The sequence below is a fragment of the Pinus tabuliformis genome, chromosome 6 (assembly GCF_031772625.1).
Source record: "Pinus tabuliformis cultivar Carrire ecotype Pingquan chromosome 6, CPIR1, whole genome shotgun sequence".
Taxonomy (NCBI): Eukaryota; Viridiplantae; Streptophyta; class Pinopsida; order Pinales; family Pinaceae; genus Pinus; species Pinus tabuliformis.
Genome location: NC_142292.1, coordinates 531,582,655 through 531,597,589, shown reverse-complemented (window position 1 = coordinate 531,597,589; position 14,935 = coordinate 531,582,655).

The following is a 14,935-nucleotide window of genomic DNA, read 5'->3' as shown; positions in this document are numbered from 1 at the left end:
GTTACGCATATTAGATAACAATAATTCTTATACTCATTTGTCGAGTATTATTAATTTATTGTAATTTCCGTAGCTATAAATTTTTGTTAGTGAAATTCATATAGTCCTACAATAATTGGGAAAAAAATGACTGTAGCTAAATTTATTAAGAGAGCATACATTGCACATGATCAGTTGGATGTTTCTTCAATAAGTATCACACCAGAGTGTGACACTTGATGAGACTAATATGTTCATGCGACTTCAAAAAAGGGAATAGGTTAACCATTAAACCTTTTAAGAAGTTCATATAATGTGTGTGTAATCCATGACTAACAAGAACAACTGTTCATCAGACTATTATTTATAATAACATAGATGATAGATAGGTTTCTAATGCAAATAGGCTGTTATGTTTATGTATTGGACTGATAGAAGGAGATAGCCTTGTCTTGGCCCTGGGGCTTGATACCTCTGAAATTGTGCTTAATAATAAAAGCCCTAATCCACAAGGTACAACTCAAGGGGAAACTATTACAACCAATGTTATTGGAACCAAACTGGTGATCGATCCAGAAAACCCTCTGAACTTAGAACCGGTTGGAACTCGTAAAAAACCAACCTTCAAATGAAATGTTTGGAATAACCATAGTAATAACCTCAAATAAAACAACCTTTTAGTTTCTTCCTTTGTAAAATATCTCAAAATGTTCAAGGGTTCTATAATATAGAATTGTTTCAATCAATGGTCCAGGCATTGACCTTTTATAGAAAAGGAACCTTCCCATTTTGTCCATGTGTTCTTCTATGTCGGGTACATTCTAACATTTGTAGTCTGTACATCTGTGATATCTTGATATTGTCATGGGAATTTGGTAACCTTCTAGTTGTTCCGTGACTAATTTTTGTTCAAGTCAAAAAAATGAACAAAAGTGTTTCTTATGCTAACAAGAAAATAAATCATCATACAAATTTGCTAACGTCTGTCAGGAAGATGGTAGGAAGTTCGTTCAGAGATTAAGCTTGAGCACCACAGAATCTAGCATCTCTACAAATCAGGGAATCTTTAGCTATAAACAGGGCCTCAGGGCCTTCACATCTGCATACATCATCCCACAAAAGGATTCAATAGAAAATTGTAGGATATTAGAAACATTGCTTCTCACCCTCAAAATGTAGTATAGACAACCTAATTCAATACAATGCCAGACTCTTCAAAAGTGAGGAGGATCAACTTCATCCAAATCTCCTAGCAAGGCATCTTTCTATAATAAATTATTTTACAGGGTATAGTTTCTGGAGTTCGAGAAAAGTTCACAACAGGTTCTAGCAGATTTGCAATTCCAAAAGATGTGCAATGTAATCTCTGTACTCCCATAATGTTGACACAGTGCATATGTAAAGTCAGCTTTTTCATGTCTAGCTTTCAAATGACAACCGTGGTACATCACCATTCAAGCAAAGACTCTTAACAGAAATGGGACATGCACAACTTGAATAGAGTTTTGACATAGTTTTAGGTCTAGGTAATGTTATTTCTTGTAAATGTAAATATCAATGCATATCATATCTAAGATGTTATTGAGTTATCTCAAATTCAATTTTCTTTTTTTCTCTTTTTCTATACAAGAGTATAGTTTTGGTTCTCCAATTCATTTTAGAAGCAAAGAGAGCTTCTGTCTTCTTTGATATCTGATAGTTTTGGTACTCCAATTATTTTTTGTGCTAAAGACGACAGAAGCCCTCGCTGCTGCTACAATGGTGGAGATGTATTTTAGTTATGCTTTAGGCCTTCATCAGCCCGTGAAAATTACAAATCAGTTGGCGAGGCCAGCAACACTTGAGCAAGGAGAAGGAACCTCTTCAGGAGAGCAGCTGAAATCTCCTGCTAACCGATGCACTTATTGCAAGAAAAGTGTCGGAATGACGGAATTTCAGTGTAGTTCCTTAATTTTGCAGTAGAAACCAAGTTGCTTGAGGTCTCAAAGAACATATTTCTCTCTTGAATATCAAGAAGTATGAAGAACAATTAATTACGATTTTTGTTCTAGTACACTAAAATAATGGTATCTTTTTTTTGCAATTAATGCTAAATATGAAACCTGTCAAACTCACTGTATTTATAATCTAGTTCTCCATGCCTGTTGGGGGTTTGAACCAGGGTCATTAACATGGTTTTGTTCTAATGATGGTATCTTTTATCACTTGGATCTATTACAAGCCATTATCTAGGATGTTGCAGAGGTTATTCCTATCCTTGATCATCTTGGATTGATCTTGTATAGTTGGATTTTTCCTTTATGCTTTGTTCAGGACCTATTCCTGGCATGGCTATATTGGGATAAGCTCGGGCCTTTACTTAATTCTGTATGTTTGGTGTACAATTCAAGCTTCTAGATAGTAGAAACCATCTTTGTGCCAAAGACGATTGTGAATTCAAGTATTTTCTTCATATGTGAAACATGAAAGACATGGCTCAAGAAAGTTAAGAACTTAGTGAACAACATCTTCTGTCTTTGGTTATGTACCCTGCATTTTCTTATGTTAGGCTGACAAAGTTGGTGTGTAAACACACTATGTATGGTTACATCTTAATGCAGTGTTCCTTTCCACTTACTACATTATTGCACTGTTTTGCATGTGGAATGTAGGGAAAATTTTAAGGATGAAAATTTGTCTTAAAGTTTAGAAATCTTGGCTAATCTTGCTAGTCCCCAAATTGAAAAGTATAAAATTTGTGTTGATATCTTTGTAAAAGCATACACATTTATAATATTTTTATATATAGTCTTTATACAATTTTGGCAATTTTTAAGGTAAAGTAATTTTATACTATAAAGTTTGGGTGAATAATCTTTAGAAAACAATGGAAATGGGTGAATCTTTTTTTTTTAAAACCATGGAAAATTAGCCCACTTGCAAATATTAGCCCCTAAAATTTTCCATGGTGGAATGATCCTACATTATGTATGCTTGTTGACAAACATGTTTTTATATTTAATGAGAAATGTTCTCAGCAATGTTGTTATTTTGCATCAAGAATATGTTTTTTCTCTCTCGATATGTTTTGTTCCTAACTGATTTTGTGATCATCCTGGTGACTACTGTATGGTGATGGAAGCATCTTTCTAGCTATCTGAATTGATTTGGCCGAAGCAGGATAGTATAGAAGTAGAAATATGTTTCTATCCTTTTTTGAGTTGCTAGGTGCTTCCATTTTGGCCTATGATCCACATGATCCATTGATCCATTTAGGTACCTAATCCATCGACTTTGGAACTATTTCTAGGAAGCATTCCTATGTTTTTTAATTTTGTGATTCTTTCACCTCGTGGTTGTTTTGGGCAAGCAATTTTAGGAATGCCAGACACTAGTGGACAAGTAAAGAAACTTTTTATAATTGCAATGCCCATTCCATGATATCCTCTCTTTATTGTTTGATTGTATTTTGAACTTTTACTTTGATTTTGTTTTGTCTTTTAACTATAAAACTGAAAATAATTGGTGTCGTATCCATTTAAACAACATCCAAAACTTGAAGTTTATATTAGTATTATAGGTTTTTTGTGTTAAAATATTTTTATGACTATTTGAAAATGACATTTTCATCTTTTTATTTGAGGACAGGTTATGTATATAATTGACCAAGTTTATGCATTAGACACTGAAATGATGTCGAGAATAAAATGACATGGATTAGACATCACACCTCAGGTTATTGTGGTAAAGTTCCCCTTTGCTACCCACATTATTTCTATTGTATTTAAATTAGTAGTGACCTTATTTGAGCAAATTCTTTTCCCTTCTTTGTTGTGTTTAGGTTCAATGTTGTCTTTTATTTTCGTTTTCTAAGTCATTATATTTTATATTTGGTGTTTTCTGTTACAAGGTGAGTCGGTTGATTCTTGAGGCCCATAGTACAACATGCAAACAAAAAATTGAAAAATTAGTGGAACAAAACAGTCTTGGATGATTCGAGTGCCCTTTAGAATAAAAAAAGGAGTTTTGTGCCATCAGGTTTCTCGATTTGATGTGTGGCCTTACCTAGAAATATTTTCAAAGGTAAAAGTTGATGAATTCAATGTGTACACTGTTATAACTCGATTGAAAAAATAAACAAAAGAACAAAAAACTTTCTGACATGAAATGTTATAAATGTAGAAAACATATCATCATATACAAATATATTTGTTGGTTTTATGCCCCTAGTAGACCAGATGGAACTGATTTTGACAGAGGTGATAACTACAAGGTAGGTTAAAGTAGAGATTTACTATTCATTACAAGAAGTGGCTACCCTATGATTCCTTAGTTAGAAGCCACAACCTTAGCCATGTTCCTCTTGTCTTCTCCAAGCCCCATTGGAGCTGGAAATGCCCCCATGCATGCTTTTATCTAGAGTTGGAGCTAGTTAACCTTGTTGTGGTTGTTGGTGATATTGACCCATCAAAGTACAAAGACAGAGAAGAAGTTGCTGAAATTGAAAAAATGCATAGACTTATCAAAGTGTATAATGTGAATGGTTAGTTTTGATGGATATGTGCACAAAATAATAGAGTACAAAATGGTGAGTTGTATTGCTACATTTGTGACACAGGAGGTGCCTTTATACAGGTTAGCCTTTGCCCTTGTCAAATGTTAGTTATGTTTGATGAAAGATCTATAACTTCACCTAGAGTAGCCAGGTCCTCTTTACAGCTCAATATGGATGAAAGATGTAACTAGGTGAGGGTTCTATAACTTAATTTAAAGAGGCTAGGTACATGCTATGGCTAATATAGTTGAGATATGTCACTAGGTAAAGATTATAAATAAAAAAACCAAAAAAATTGTTGAAATCAATACCTCCACAAAAAATAAACAAATAAATAATAGTAATAGTAATAGTAATAGTAATAGTAATAGTAATATATATATATATATATATATATCGAGATGTATTAAGTATTAGAAGATTTGTATTTTGGTTTTCAATCTCTCTCCAAGTTTAATAAATCTAAGGTTAAGATGTCTTTGTGCTTTTCAATCATTCATTTAGAAATTAATTGAATAATTAAGTCTATCACTGACATCAAATTATTGTTGTCTTGGTTATGGTTATTTTTTTCGTGTAAGAAGCCTCTTCCTATCACTCATTTTCTTCACAACAAGAGCTACCACAACCATGACAACCATTTTAATTATGTTTTGGAGCACTGGGAGTAGGATTTAATGCATTTTAAGAAAGAGGATAATTATGGGAAGTAAGAATAAGATTACGGGAAATGATTTCTTTGGTAAATTGCTTCTCAAAATGGCGTTATTCATGTCCAAGAGGCAAAATTCATGGATTTTCAAGGTTTTTTTTTCCATGTCTTTAGAGTTAGTTTATCTATGTGTTTTGGATAGTGTTCCAACCAAAGTTCTCTTCCTTTAGGAGGGTTGTAGTTAGAACATTGTACAATAGTGTTAAGTATAATAAACAATGGCATCCTTTAGTGGAATGTACAGTAGTGTTGAGGGTACACTAGTATTTGTGGAGGAGAGAGATATGGTGCTCTGATGAGGCCAGCCCACGTGATCCCGACTTTCCGTCTGCTGAGGTGTATCACTCCGTGGCAAGGGTTATGATATGTTAGTTGATTGTTTATTTGTATGAATCAATGCGGAATCGGTACATATGGATTTGTTTTTAATGAGGTAGTACCCCAGACCTTCCTCCACTCAACAGCTGTCTGCCTCGGAAATTTCGCAAGGGTTTGGGGTTTTAGGGTTCTCGACCCTTCGCGCCTATTCACTTTTGCTGTTCACGGTTGCTGTCATTCCTCTTTCGCTCTGCGAGCCTGTGACCTCTGGTTGATGTTTGTGGGTTGTAATGCTCTCTGTCCCTGGGTGGTTTGTTCCACTCGTTCGATGCCCAGCTGCCCTTCTATCTGTGATTGCGGCTATGTGCTTGAAATTGCCTGTTCTTCCGGCGTCTTTTGCTTGTAATGGTAAGTTTCGAGAATGCTGCTGTGCTGTTAGGTTTTCAACGATTGCTCTGGTTTGCTTTAGTCGTTTTCCTTGGAGCTCTTTAAGGTTTCTGTCTCTGCACAATTCGTGGATGCCTGTGAATGATTGGGGTTTGTTTCCCTTCTGTTGTCAATTTGTTCCCTTGATACTTTCGGGCTTCTCTGCAACGTTTTCGGTGACTCCTCCCTGTTCTTGATGGTTCGGTGACGGCGTTCTCAGCTGGCAATTCCGCATGCAAACTTGGTAAGTTAGTGTTTCATGCCAGATTTATTTGTATGCTCCCTTTCCTGTGGCTAATTTCGCGGCTCCTTCGTGGGTAGGTATTTCTTCTGGGTTGGTTGGAGGTCCTGGTGCCGTGAACAGGTAAACTCGACTTCGGGTTTTTGTGTTCTTGTTTCTTCCTTATATTTTCTTTAACTGTTTATGCTACCGACCTAACTACATTTCCATACCCATTTACTTGTAGGTGGGACTGTGCACGGTTGCCATCATCATGCTCTCGGCAGTCTGCAATCCCGGGTAGCTCTTTTTCTCTGCTGTTTGGTAGCTATTTCTTGGGTTTCTTCGACCCTCAATGTCGGACTTGCGTGCAGACCCTAGACTGTTCTGTTCTCGAGTCGGTCTTTCATTGTTCTCTAGTTGTAATTACGATGTTGAGACTTGGTGTAAATTCATTCTCGTTCACTGTAGGTTAGTGACCGTGTCTATGGTCCTGAGTCGTTTTACTATTTTGGACAGTATGTAATGGAAACTTATACAGGGATTTTATATGCGTAATGTACCTATTCGGCTATATAGCTTATTTATATGAAACTGTGATTTTATGAACGATAAGGCCTGTGTGTTATCTTGCATACCTGGGGTTCGGTCGTATGTGCTTGGCTTTGATTCTTCCTCCAGCACGTTATCGCTTTTCTTAATGCAACACCTGAAACACGCTCTGCTTAACAGTCTAGCTTAATATATTTGTCTGCACCATCACACAGTTTGAACACAATATATATGAATGCTCAGAATATTTATTTCTCTGTTATCTCTGCTCTTGTTTGTTTACACGAAGTCGGAACCCTCACAATAGTTCATTCCGCTCCTTTTATAATTCTGTTTACAAAAACAGTTGTTCATTACATAACTGTTGTTGGTTATATCATTAGTTTCTACAGTTGGTTGCTAACTGACACATTCTGTTTGTCTTTGTATTTTTTCAACCGTAATATGGTCGTTTCCAAGAACAGAAATTTGTTACTGTTCCTAATTAAAAGTAAAATTATCACATTATTGTTTTTCTTTGGTTCTGGCAATTAAAAAAAACACATTACATAGTTAATACTAACGACAGTAAAAGAAAAGAAAATAACCAAGGCAGTGTTACTGCCGATCCATCAAACCGTGTCCTCAGTCCTCTTTGGAAACCTTGTCTGCCTTCTCTCTGCCTTTACCCTGTTGACCAGATGCTCCTGCATCAGGCTTCCGGGGTAAAAGAGAACTCATGGCTCCGTTCCATGAGCTCCTCCACCGAGTAACCAGCCTTCTGAATCTGCGCCGCGTCGAGCCACGAGCTGTCCTCCACTGGACGGTCTCTCCACTTGACGAGGTATCGCAGATACTCCTTTCTGCGCGTCTTCTTGGCTACCTGGGTGCTGAGGATCCTTTCAATTTCATGGGTCCGGGCCGAAGGTAACTGCTTCTTCCAAGGACTGCTCTCTAACTGGGTGTCCCGTTCTGGCTGTACCATACTATCATCTTCCGCCTGGGCATGATATGGGAACAGGTCTGCCACGTTGAATATAGGTGATATGCCTATGTCAGGTGGCAGCTGTATTTCATACGCGTTAGCTGAAAACTTTCGCAGAATTTTGCATGGACCGATTTTCTTGTATTTCAACTTGTTATATGTGCCCGTAGGAAACCGTTCCCGGCGCAAGTGCACAAGGACTTCGTCTCCAACATCAAAATGCACCTCTCGTCGCTTTGTGTCTGCGTGCTGTTTGTATTTCTGTGTGCTGTCCTGCCATCTCAATTTGACTTTTTCATGAAGTTCATTCATTGCTTCAGCAAAATCTTCCCCATCTGCACTCCTCCGTTCTATCTGTCCTAAATCTCGCAGTTCATGTATTCCCCGAGGATGCATACCATACAAAATTTGAAATGGGCTAAATCCGGTGCTATGATTGGGCGAATCGTTATAAGCGAATTCTGTGTGGGCAAGAGCTCGATCCCATAATCGTGAATTTTCTCCTGTCAAACTTCGTAATAAGTTTCCTAAGCTCCTGTTCACCACCTCTGTCTGTCCATCAGTCTGCGGGTGATACGCAGAGCTGAAATTTAATTGTGTGCCCAACTTTTTCCACAGGGTGCGCCAAAAATGTCCCGTGAACTTCACATCCCTGTCTGAAACAATAGTTCTAGGTAAGCCATGTAATCGAACTACTTCTGTAAAAAACAGGTGTGCCACATTCGTGGCGTCACTAGTTTTTCGGCAAGGAATGAAATGAGCCATCTTTGAGAACCTGTCTACCACCACCATCACTGAATCATATCCCCGCTGCGTTCTGGGTAATCCTAGGACAAAATCAATACTGACTGAATCCCACGGCCTGCTTGGAACAGGTAGGGGTGTGTATAGTCCAGTGTTTTGGCTGTGTCCTTTCGCCAGTTGGCAGACTTTACACCTGGTTACATATCTCTGCACGTCCCGGCTCATTTTAGGCCAATAATAAAAATGCCCGAGCTGCTCTAAAGTCTTGTCGATGCCAAAATGTCCCGCTAGTCCACCACTATGTTTTTCTCTTACTAGATTTTCCCTCATCGAACAGTCCGGAATACATAGCTGCCCACCTCGAAACAATAATCCTTCCTGTAAATTATAATCTAGCCATGGGCTTGTATTCCTCAATACGGGATTTTGGCAAGCTTCAAAAGCTTCCTTGAAGTCCGCGTCCATCTGGTACAAATCCTTCAGATATTCAAATCCCATCACCTGGATGCTACTTTCCTGTAAGAGCAAGGCTCTTCTGCTCAAAGCATCTGCCACTTTGTTGGCTTGCCCACTTATGTGTTTTAACACAAAAGTGAAACTCTGCAAGTATTCCACCCACTTGGCATGCTTGTGGTTCAACTTGTGCTGCTGCGTTATATATTGTAATGCTGAATTATCGGAAAACAAGACGAACTCATTACCTAGTAGGTAGTGTCTCCAATGTTTTAAAGCTTGGACTACTGCATAGAACTCCTTGTCATATGACGAATACTTCTGCCGACTCTCATTTAGTTTTTCGCTAAAAAACGCCACTGGTCTGTCCTCTTGACTGAGCACGGCGCCAATAGCTGTCCCGCTTGCATCACAACGTACCTGAAAAGGTTTACTAAAATCGGGCAGCCTCAAGATCGGCCTCTCCGTTATTTTCCGCTTCAAAAGTTGGAAACTGTTTTCTGCCGCCTTAGTCCAACAAAAAGGTTGACTGGCCTTTTTTATGGTCTCTAGCATTGGTGCACAGATTTCACTGAAATTTTTAATGAATTTTCGATAAAAACTTGCTAGACCGTGAAAACTACGTACCTCAAACAAATTCTTTGGTGACGGCCAACTCATGATTGCTGCAATCTTTTCCGGGTCCATCTTTAACTCATTTTCTGCAACTACAAATCCCAGATAGATCAGCTCCTTCTGCAAGAAAGTGCATTTCTTCAAATTTATCAGCAGTTTGTTCTGCTGCAGCTTCTCGAATACCCTTCGAATATGCTGAAGGTGCTCTCTTTTCGTCCTGCTGAAAATTAAAATATCGTCCAGATAAACTATCACGAATTTTCCAATAAATTCTTTTAACATCTCATTCATCAATCTCATAAAAGTACTAGGAGCATTACTCAACCCAAATGGCATGACTAGCCATTCATACAGCCCTTCATTGGTTTTGAAGGCTGTTTTCCACTCATCTCCTTCTCTAATTCTGATCTGATGATACCCACTTTTCAGATCAATTTTTGTAAAATAAGCTGCCCCACTAAGACAGTCCATCATATCGTCCATTCTGGGCAAGGGAAATCTGTAACGAATCGTAATTTTGTTTATAGCCCGCGAATCCGTACACATTCGCCATTCTCCACCTTTCTTGGGTGCAAGTACTGTTGGTACTGCACAGGGGCTCAGGCTTTCTCTGATCAGTCCCTTATCCAGCAACTCCTGCACTTGTTTGCGTACTTCTTCATTGTCCTTCGGACTCAACCTGTACGCTGCCTTGTTTGGTAAGCTTGCTCAATGTGATGGCTGATACTCCTTTTGGGAGGCAATTTATCAGGTAACTCATCAGCCGCAATATCTTGGAATTCTTCCAACAACTCCTGTATTTCTTTGGGCAGTTCTGATTTTTCCAAGTTCAGCAACATTGGCTTCATTCTCCTCACAACTGCAAAATTAACTTCATTTTCCTCAACCTGTTTTACAAATTGTTTTCCTCCAATTAACAGTGCCTTTGTTCCGCTTGGTTCTGCTGTGTCTTCCTCTTTGATGGGTACAAGTGTGTGTTTGAACCCATCCTTTGTAAATTTATAACAATTTATCTTTCCATCGTGTGTCACCTTCCAGTCATACTGCCATGGTCTTCCAAGCAGTATATGGCACACGTCCATTGGCATAATATCGCAGACCACTGTGTCGTGGTACTTGCCAATGTGGAATTCTACCTCGCATTATTCATCAACTAACAGCTGGTGGCCTTTCTGTAGCCACGACACCTTGTAAGGTGTGGGGTGCTTTAGCCGCTTCAGTCCCAGCTTTTCCACCATCTCGGTGGCAACTAAGTTGTCTATACTTCCGCTGTCTATTATCAACTTGCAGCACTTTCCATGCGATTTACAAACTGTCCGGAACAGTGCTTTCTGCTGTGTTGGTTCAACCACCTCCTTGGCTGGTTTTAACAGCACTTTACTCAAAATCAAAGCTTCCCTCGTTTCCACCATGTCTTCCACCTCCCGGGGTTGTGCTTCAGCTTCCTCAGGCTGTGCCATAAGTGTTCCCCTCTGGCTTGCATGTTCAACTTCTAGACATTCGAAGGATCTGTGCCCCCATTTATGGCACCTGTAGCACTGGACATTAGTCCCTCTTCCGCGGCCATTTCCTCGTCCTCGCTGATATGACCGACCTCCTCTGGTGCTTTCTCCTTTCTCTGCTGTCCCTGAAGTTTTGGAACTGCTGCCTTCCTCGATGTTCGCGGCAGTTCTTCCTCTGCCGTAGGACTGTCCTCGTCCTCTACCATTCCCTCTCCCTCTCCTGTTGTTCTGTTTTCTGTTGATTTTCTCCTCAGCCTTTACAGCACTCTGAAAGGCTTCTTCAATATTCCGGGGAGAAAGAATACTAATTTCATCCAATATTTCCATCCTCAAGCCATTTACGTACCTCGCTATTTTTTCTGGAGTATCATCCGTATAACCAGCACGTAAATTCACTCGGTAAAACTCTTCTATGTACTCTTTGACAGTCATACCCTTCTACCTTAAATTCTGTACTCGCCGATATAATTCAACCTGGTAGTCTTTTGGCAGAAATCTGCCCTTCAATTTTGCCACCATCCTTGGCCATTTTCGTATCGGCAATTTGTTCATTCGCTTCCTGTCCGCCTGGACACTGTCCCACCATAAGAGGGCGTGCCCCTTTAATTTAGTTGCAGCGAATCTAACTCTCTTATCCTCACTGACTTCCTCATTTTCAAAATATTTATCCAGCTCGCTTATCCAGTCCAACAGGACATCTGCGGACAGACTGCCATCATAATTAGAAATCTCTGTTTTGGGTTTGCTGCTGGCTAACAAAACTGATCGCAGCAGTCTCAATTCCGGAGCTTCCTCATCTGACCCGTCTGTAGCAGTTACTGCTTCCTCCTCACTGTCATCTCCAAGTTCCGGGTCTCTTCGCCTGCCTGCCTCCACTGCTTCTAAACGAGTTGTAAGAACTCTGATCTGTTCTCTCAATCCTTCATCTGCTCCTCTACGTGCACCTTTTCCACGTCCTTGTCTTGGTACTTCCATCTTCTACTATTTCCGCAAAACACTGCTCTGATACCACTTGATGAGGCCAGCCCACGTGATCCCGGCTTTCCGTCTGCTGAGGTGTATCACTCCGTGGCAAGGGTTATGATATGTTGGTTGATTGTTTATTTGTATGAATCGATGCGGAATCGGTACTTATGGATTTGTTTTTAATGAGGTAGTACCCCAGACCTTCCTCCACTCAATAGCTGTCTGCCTCGGAAATTTCGCAAGGGTTTGGGGTTTTAGGGTTCTCGACCCTTCGCGCCTATTCAGTTTTGCTGTTCACGGTTGCTATCATTCCTCTTTCGCTCTGCGAGCCTGTGACCTCCGGTTGATGTTTGTGGGTTGTAATGCTCTCTGTCCCTGGGTGGTTTGTTCCACTGGTTCGATGCCCAGCTGCCCTTCTATCTGTGATTGCGGCTATGTGCTTGAAATTGCCTGTTCTTCCGGCGTCTTTTGCTTGTAATGGTAAGTTTCAAGAACGTTGTTGTGCTGTTAGGTTTTCAACGATTTCTCTGGTTTGCTTTAGTCGTTTTCCTTGGAGCTCTTTAAGGTTTCTGTCTCTGCACAATTCATGGATGCCTGTGAATGATTGGGGTTTGTTTCCCTTCTGTTGTCAATTTGTTCCCTTGATACTTTTGGGCTTCTCTGCAACATTTTCGGTGACTCCTCCCTGTTCTTGATGGTTCGGTGACGGCGTTCTCAGCTGGCAATTCCGCATGCAAACTTGGTAAGTTAGTGTTTCATGCCAGATTTATTTGTATGCTCCCTTTCCTGTGGCTAATGTCATGGCTCCTTCGTGGGTAGGTATTTCTTCTGGGTTGGTTGGAGGTCCTGGTGCCGTGAATAGGTAAACTCGACTTCGGGTTTTTGTGTTCTTGTTTCTTCCTTATATTTTCTTTAACTGTTTATGTTGCCGACCTAACTACATTTCCATACCCATTTACTTGTAGGTGGGACTGTGCACGGTTGCCATCATCATGCTCTCGGCAGTCTGCAATCCCGGGTAGCTCTTTTTCTTTGCTGTTTGGTAGCTATTTCTTGGGTTTCTTCGACCCTCAATGTCGGACTTGCGTGCAGACCCTAGACTGTTCTGTTCTCGAGTCGGTCTTTCGTTGTTCTCTGGTTGTAATTACGATGTTGAGCCTTGGTGTAAATTCATTCTCGTTCACTGTAGGTTAGTGACCGTGTCTGTGGTCCTGAGTCGTTTTACTATTTTGGACAGTATGTAATGGAAACTTATACAGGGGTTTTATATGCGTAATGTACATATTCTGCTATATAGCTTATTTATATGAAATTGTGATTTTATGAACGATAAGGCCTGTGTGTTATCTTGCATACCCGGGGTTCGGTCGTATGTGCTTGGCTTTGATTCTTCCTCCAGCACGTTATCGCTTTTCTTAATGCAACACCTGAAACACGCTCTGCTTAACAGTCCAGCTTAATATATTTGTCTGCACCATCACACAGTTTGAACACAATATATATGAATGCTCAGAATATTTATTTCTCTGTTATCTCTGCTCTTGTTTGTTTACACGAAGTCAGAACCCTCACAATAGTTCATTCCGCTCCTTTTATAATTCTGTTTACAAAAACAGTTGTTCATTACATAACTGTTGTTGGTTATATCATTAGTTTCTACAGTTGGTTGCTAACTGACACATTCTGTTTGTCTTTGTATTTTTTCAACCATAATACGGTCGTTTCCAAGAACATAAATGTTACCTAATTTGTTACTGTTCCTAATTAAAAGTAAAATTATCACATTATTGTTTTTCTTTGGTTCTGGCAATTAAAAAAAACACATTACATAGTTAATACTAACGACAGTAAAAGAAAATAAAATAACCAAGGCAGTGTTACTGCCGATCCATCAAACCGTGTCCTCAGTCCTCTTTGGAAACCTTGTCTGCCTTCTCTCTGCCTTTACCCTGTTGACCAGATGCTCCTGCATCATGCTCTAGCGTACACTAGTGCTCTCGTTTCCATATACTATCAGAGGTGAACAAATACAAACTCACTTTTGTTTTTACCTGGACAAAAAATGATGACAACTTTGTATTTTTTAGTGACAAGGATAAGTATTTATTGGTGCTCGACATTGAGCCCTTCAATGCATAATTTCCTTACCCAACACGACTATATTCTATTGGTAATGGAGTTCAAGTTTTGAACCAAAATTTGTCTTAAAGACTATTTCATGAAAAAGAAACCATGCAACCATTATTGGATTTCCTTCGAGCACACAAATACCACATCCATGTCGTTTTTCTTTCCTTAGTTAATATATTGCATCATTGCATTTGACAGTCAATTTGTTATTATTCTATGGACAATAAATCTCTACGAAATAGTAGAGAAGGATGGCCTGGCTATTTTAGAGATATATAATATGAATTGATTAAAAATTTACAGGGCTATTTCAATTCTCATATTTCTATTTCACTTCTTTAGAGAAAACTATATATTCAAATACAAACTCAAATCAAATCAAACTAAAATAGAGAAGCCTAATTATGAATATGTTTCTCTCTCCACTACCTTGCAATGATGTTATTTTTTGAATTATACTTGAATTTCACTGATAATAACCTGGATTTATATATTTCTTTTAGCACCAAATTGACATCATGGTAAACATATGAATATCCCATTAAATATGACCTAAAGATGATTCAAAGAATCTCACCTTTAGCCTAAGCACGTGGTAGAGTAATTTATGAGGTGTGAAGTTTTATTAGAACCATTGTTTGTTTGTTTGTTTTGGTTAGAAAAGGGTTTGCTCTTGGTTTTATGTGACTTTCAATTTATCATATGTTGAATGTTGAGAAATGAAAAATAATAATTTGTGACATCTATCTTGCAAAAATTGATACTGAATGAAAGGATACAAAGTTTAACCAAGCTACAATCTTCTTTGTTAAAAGTAGAG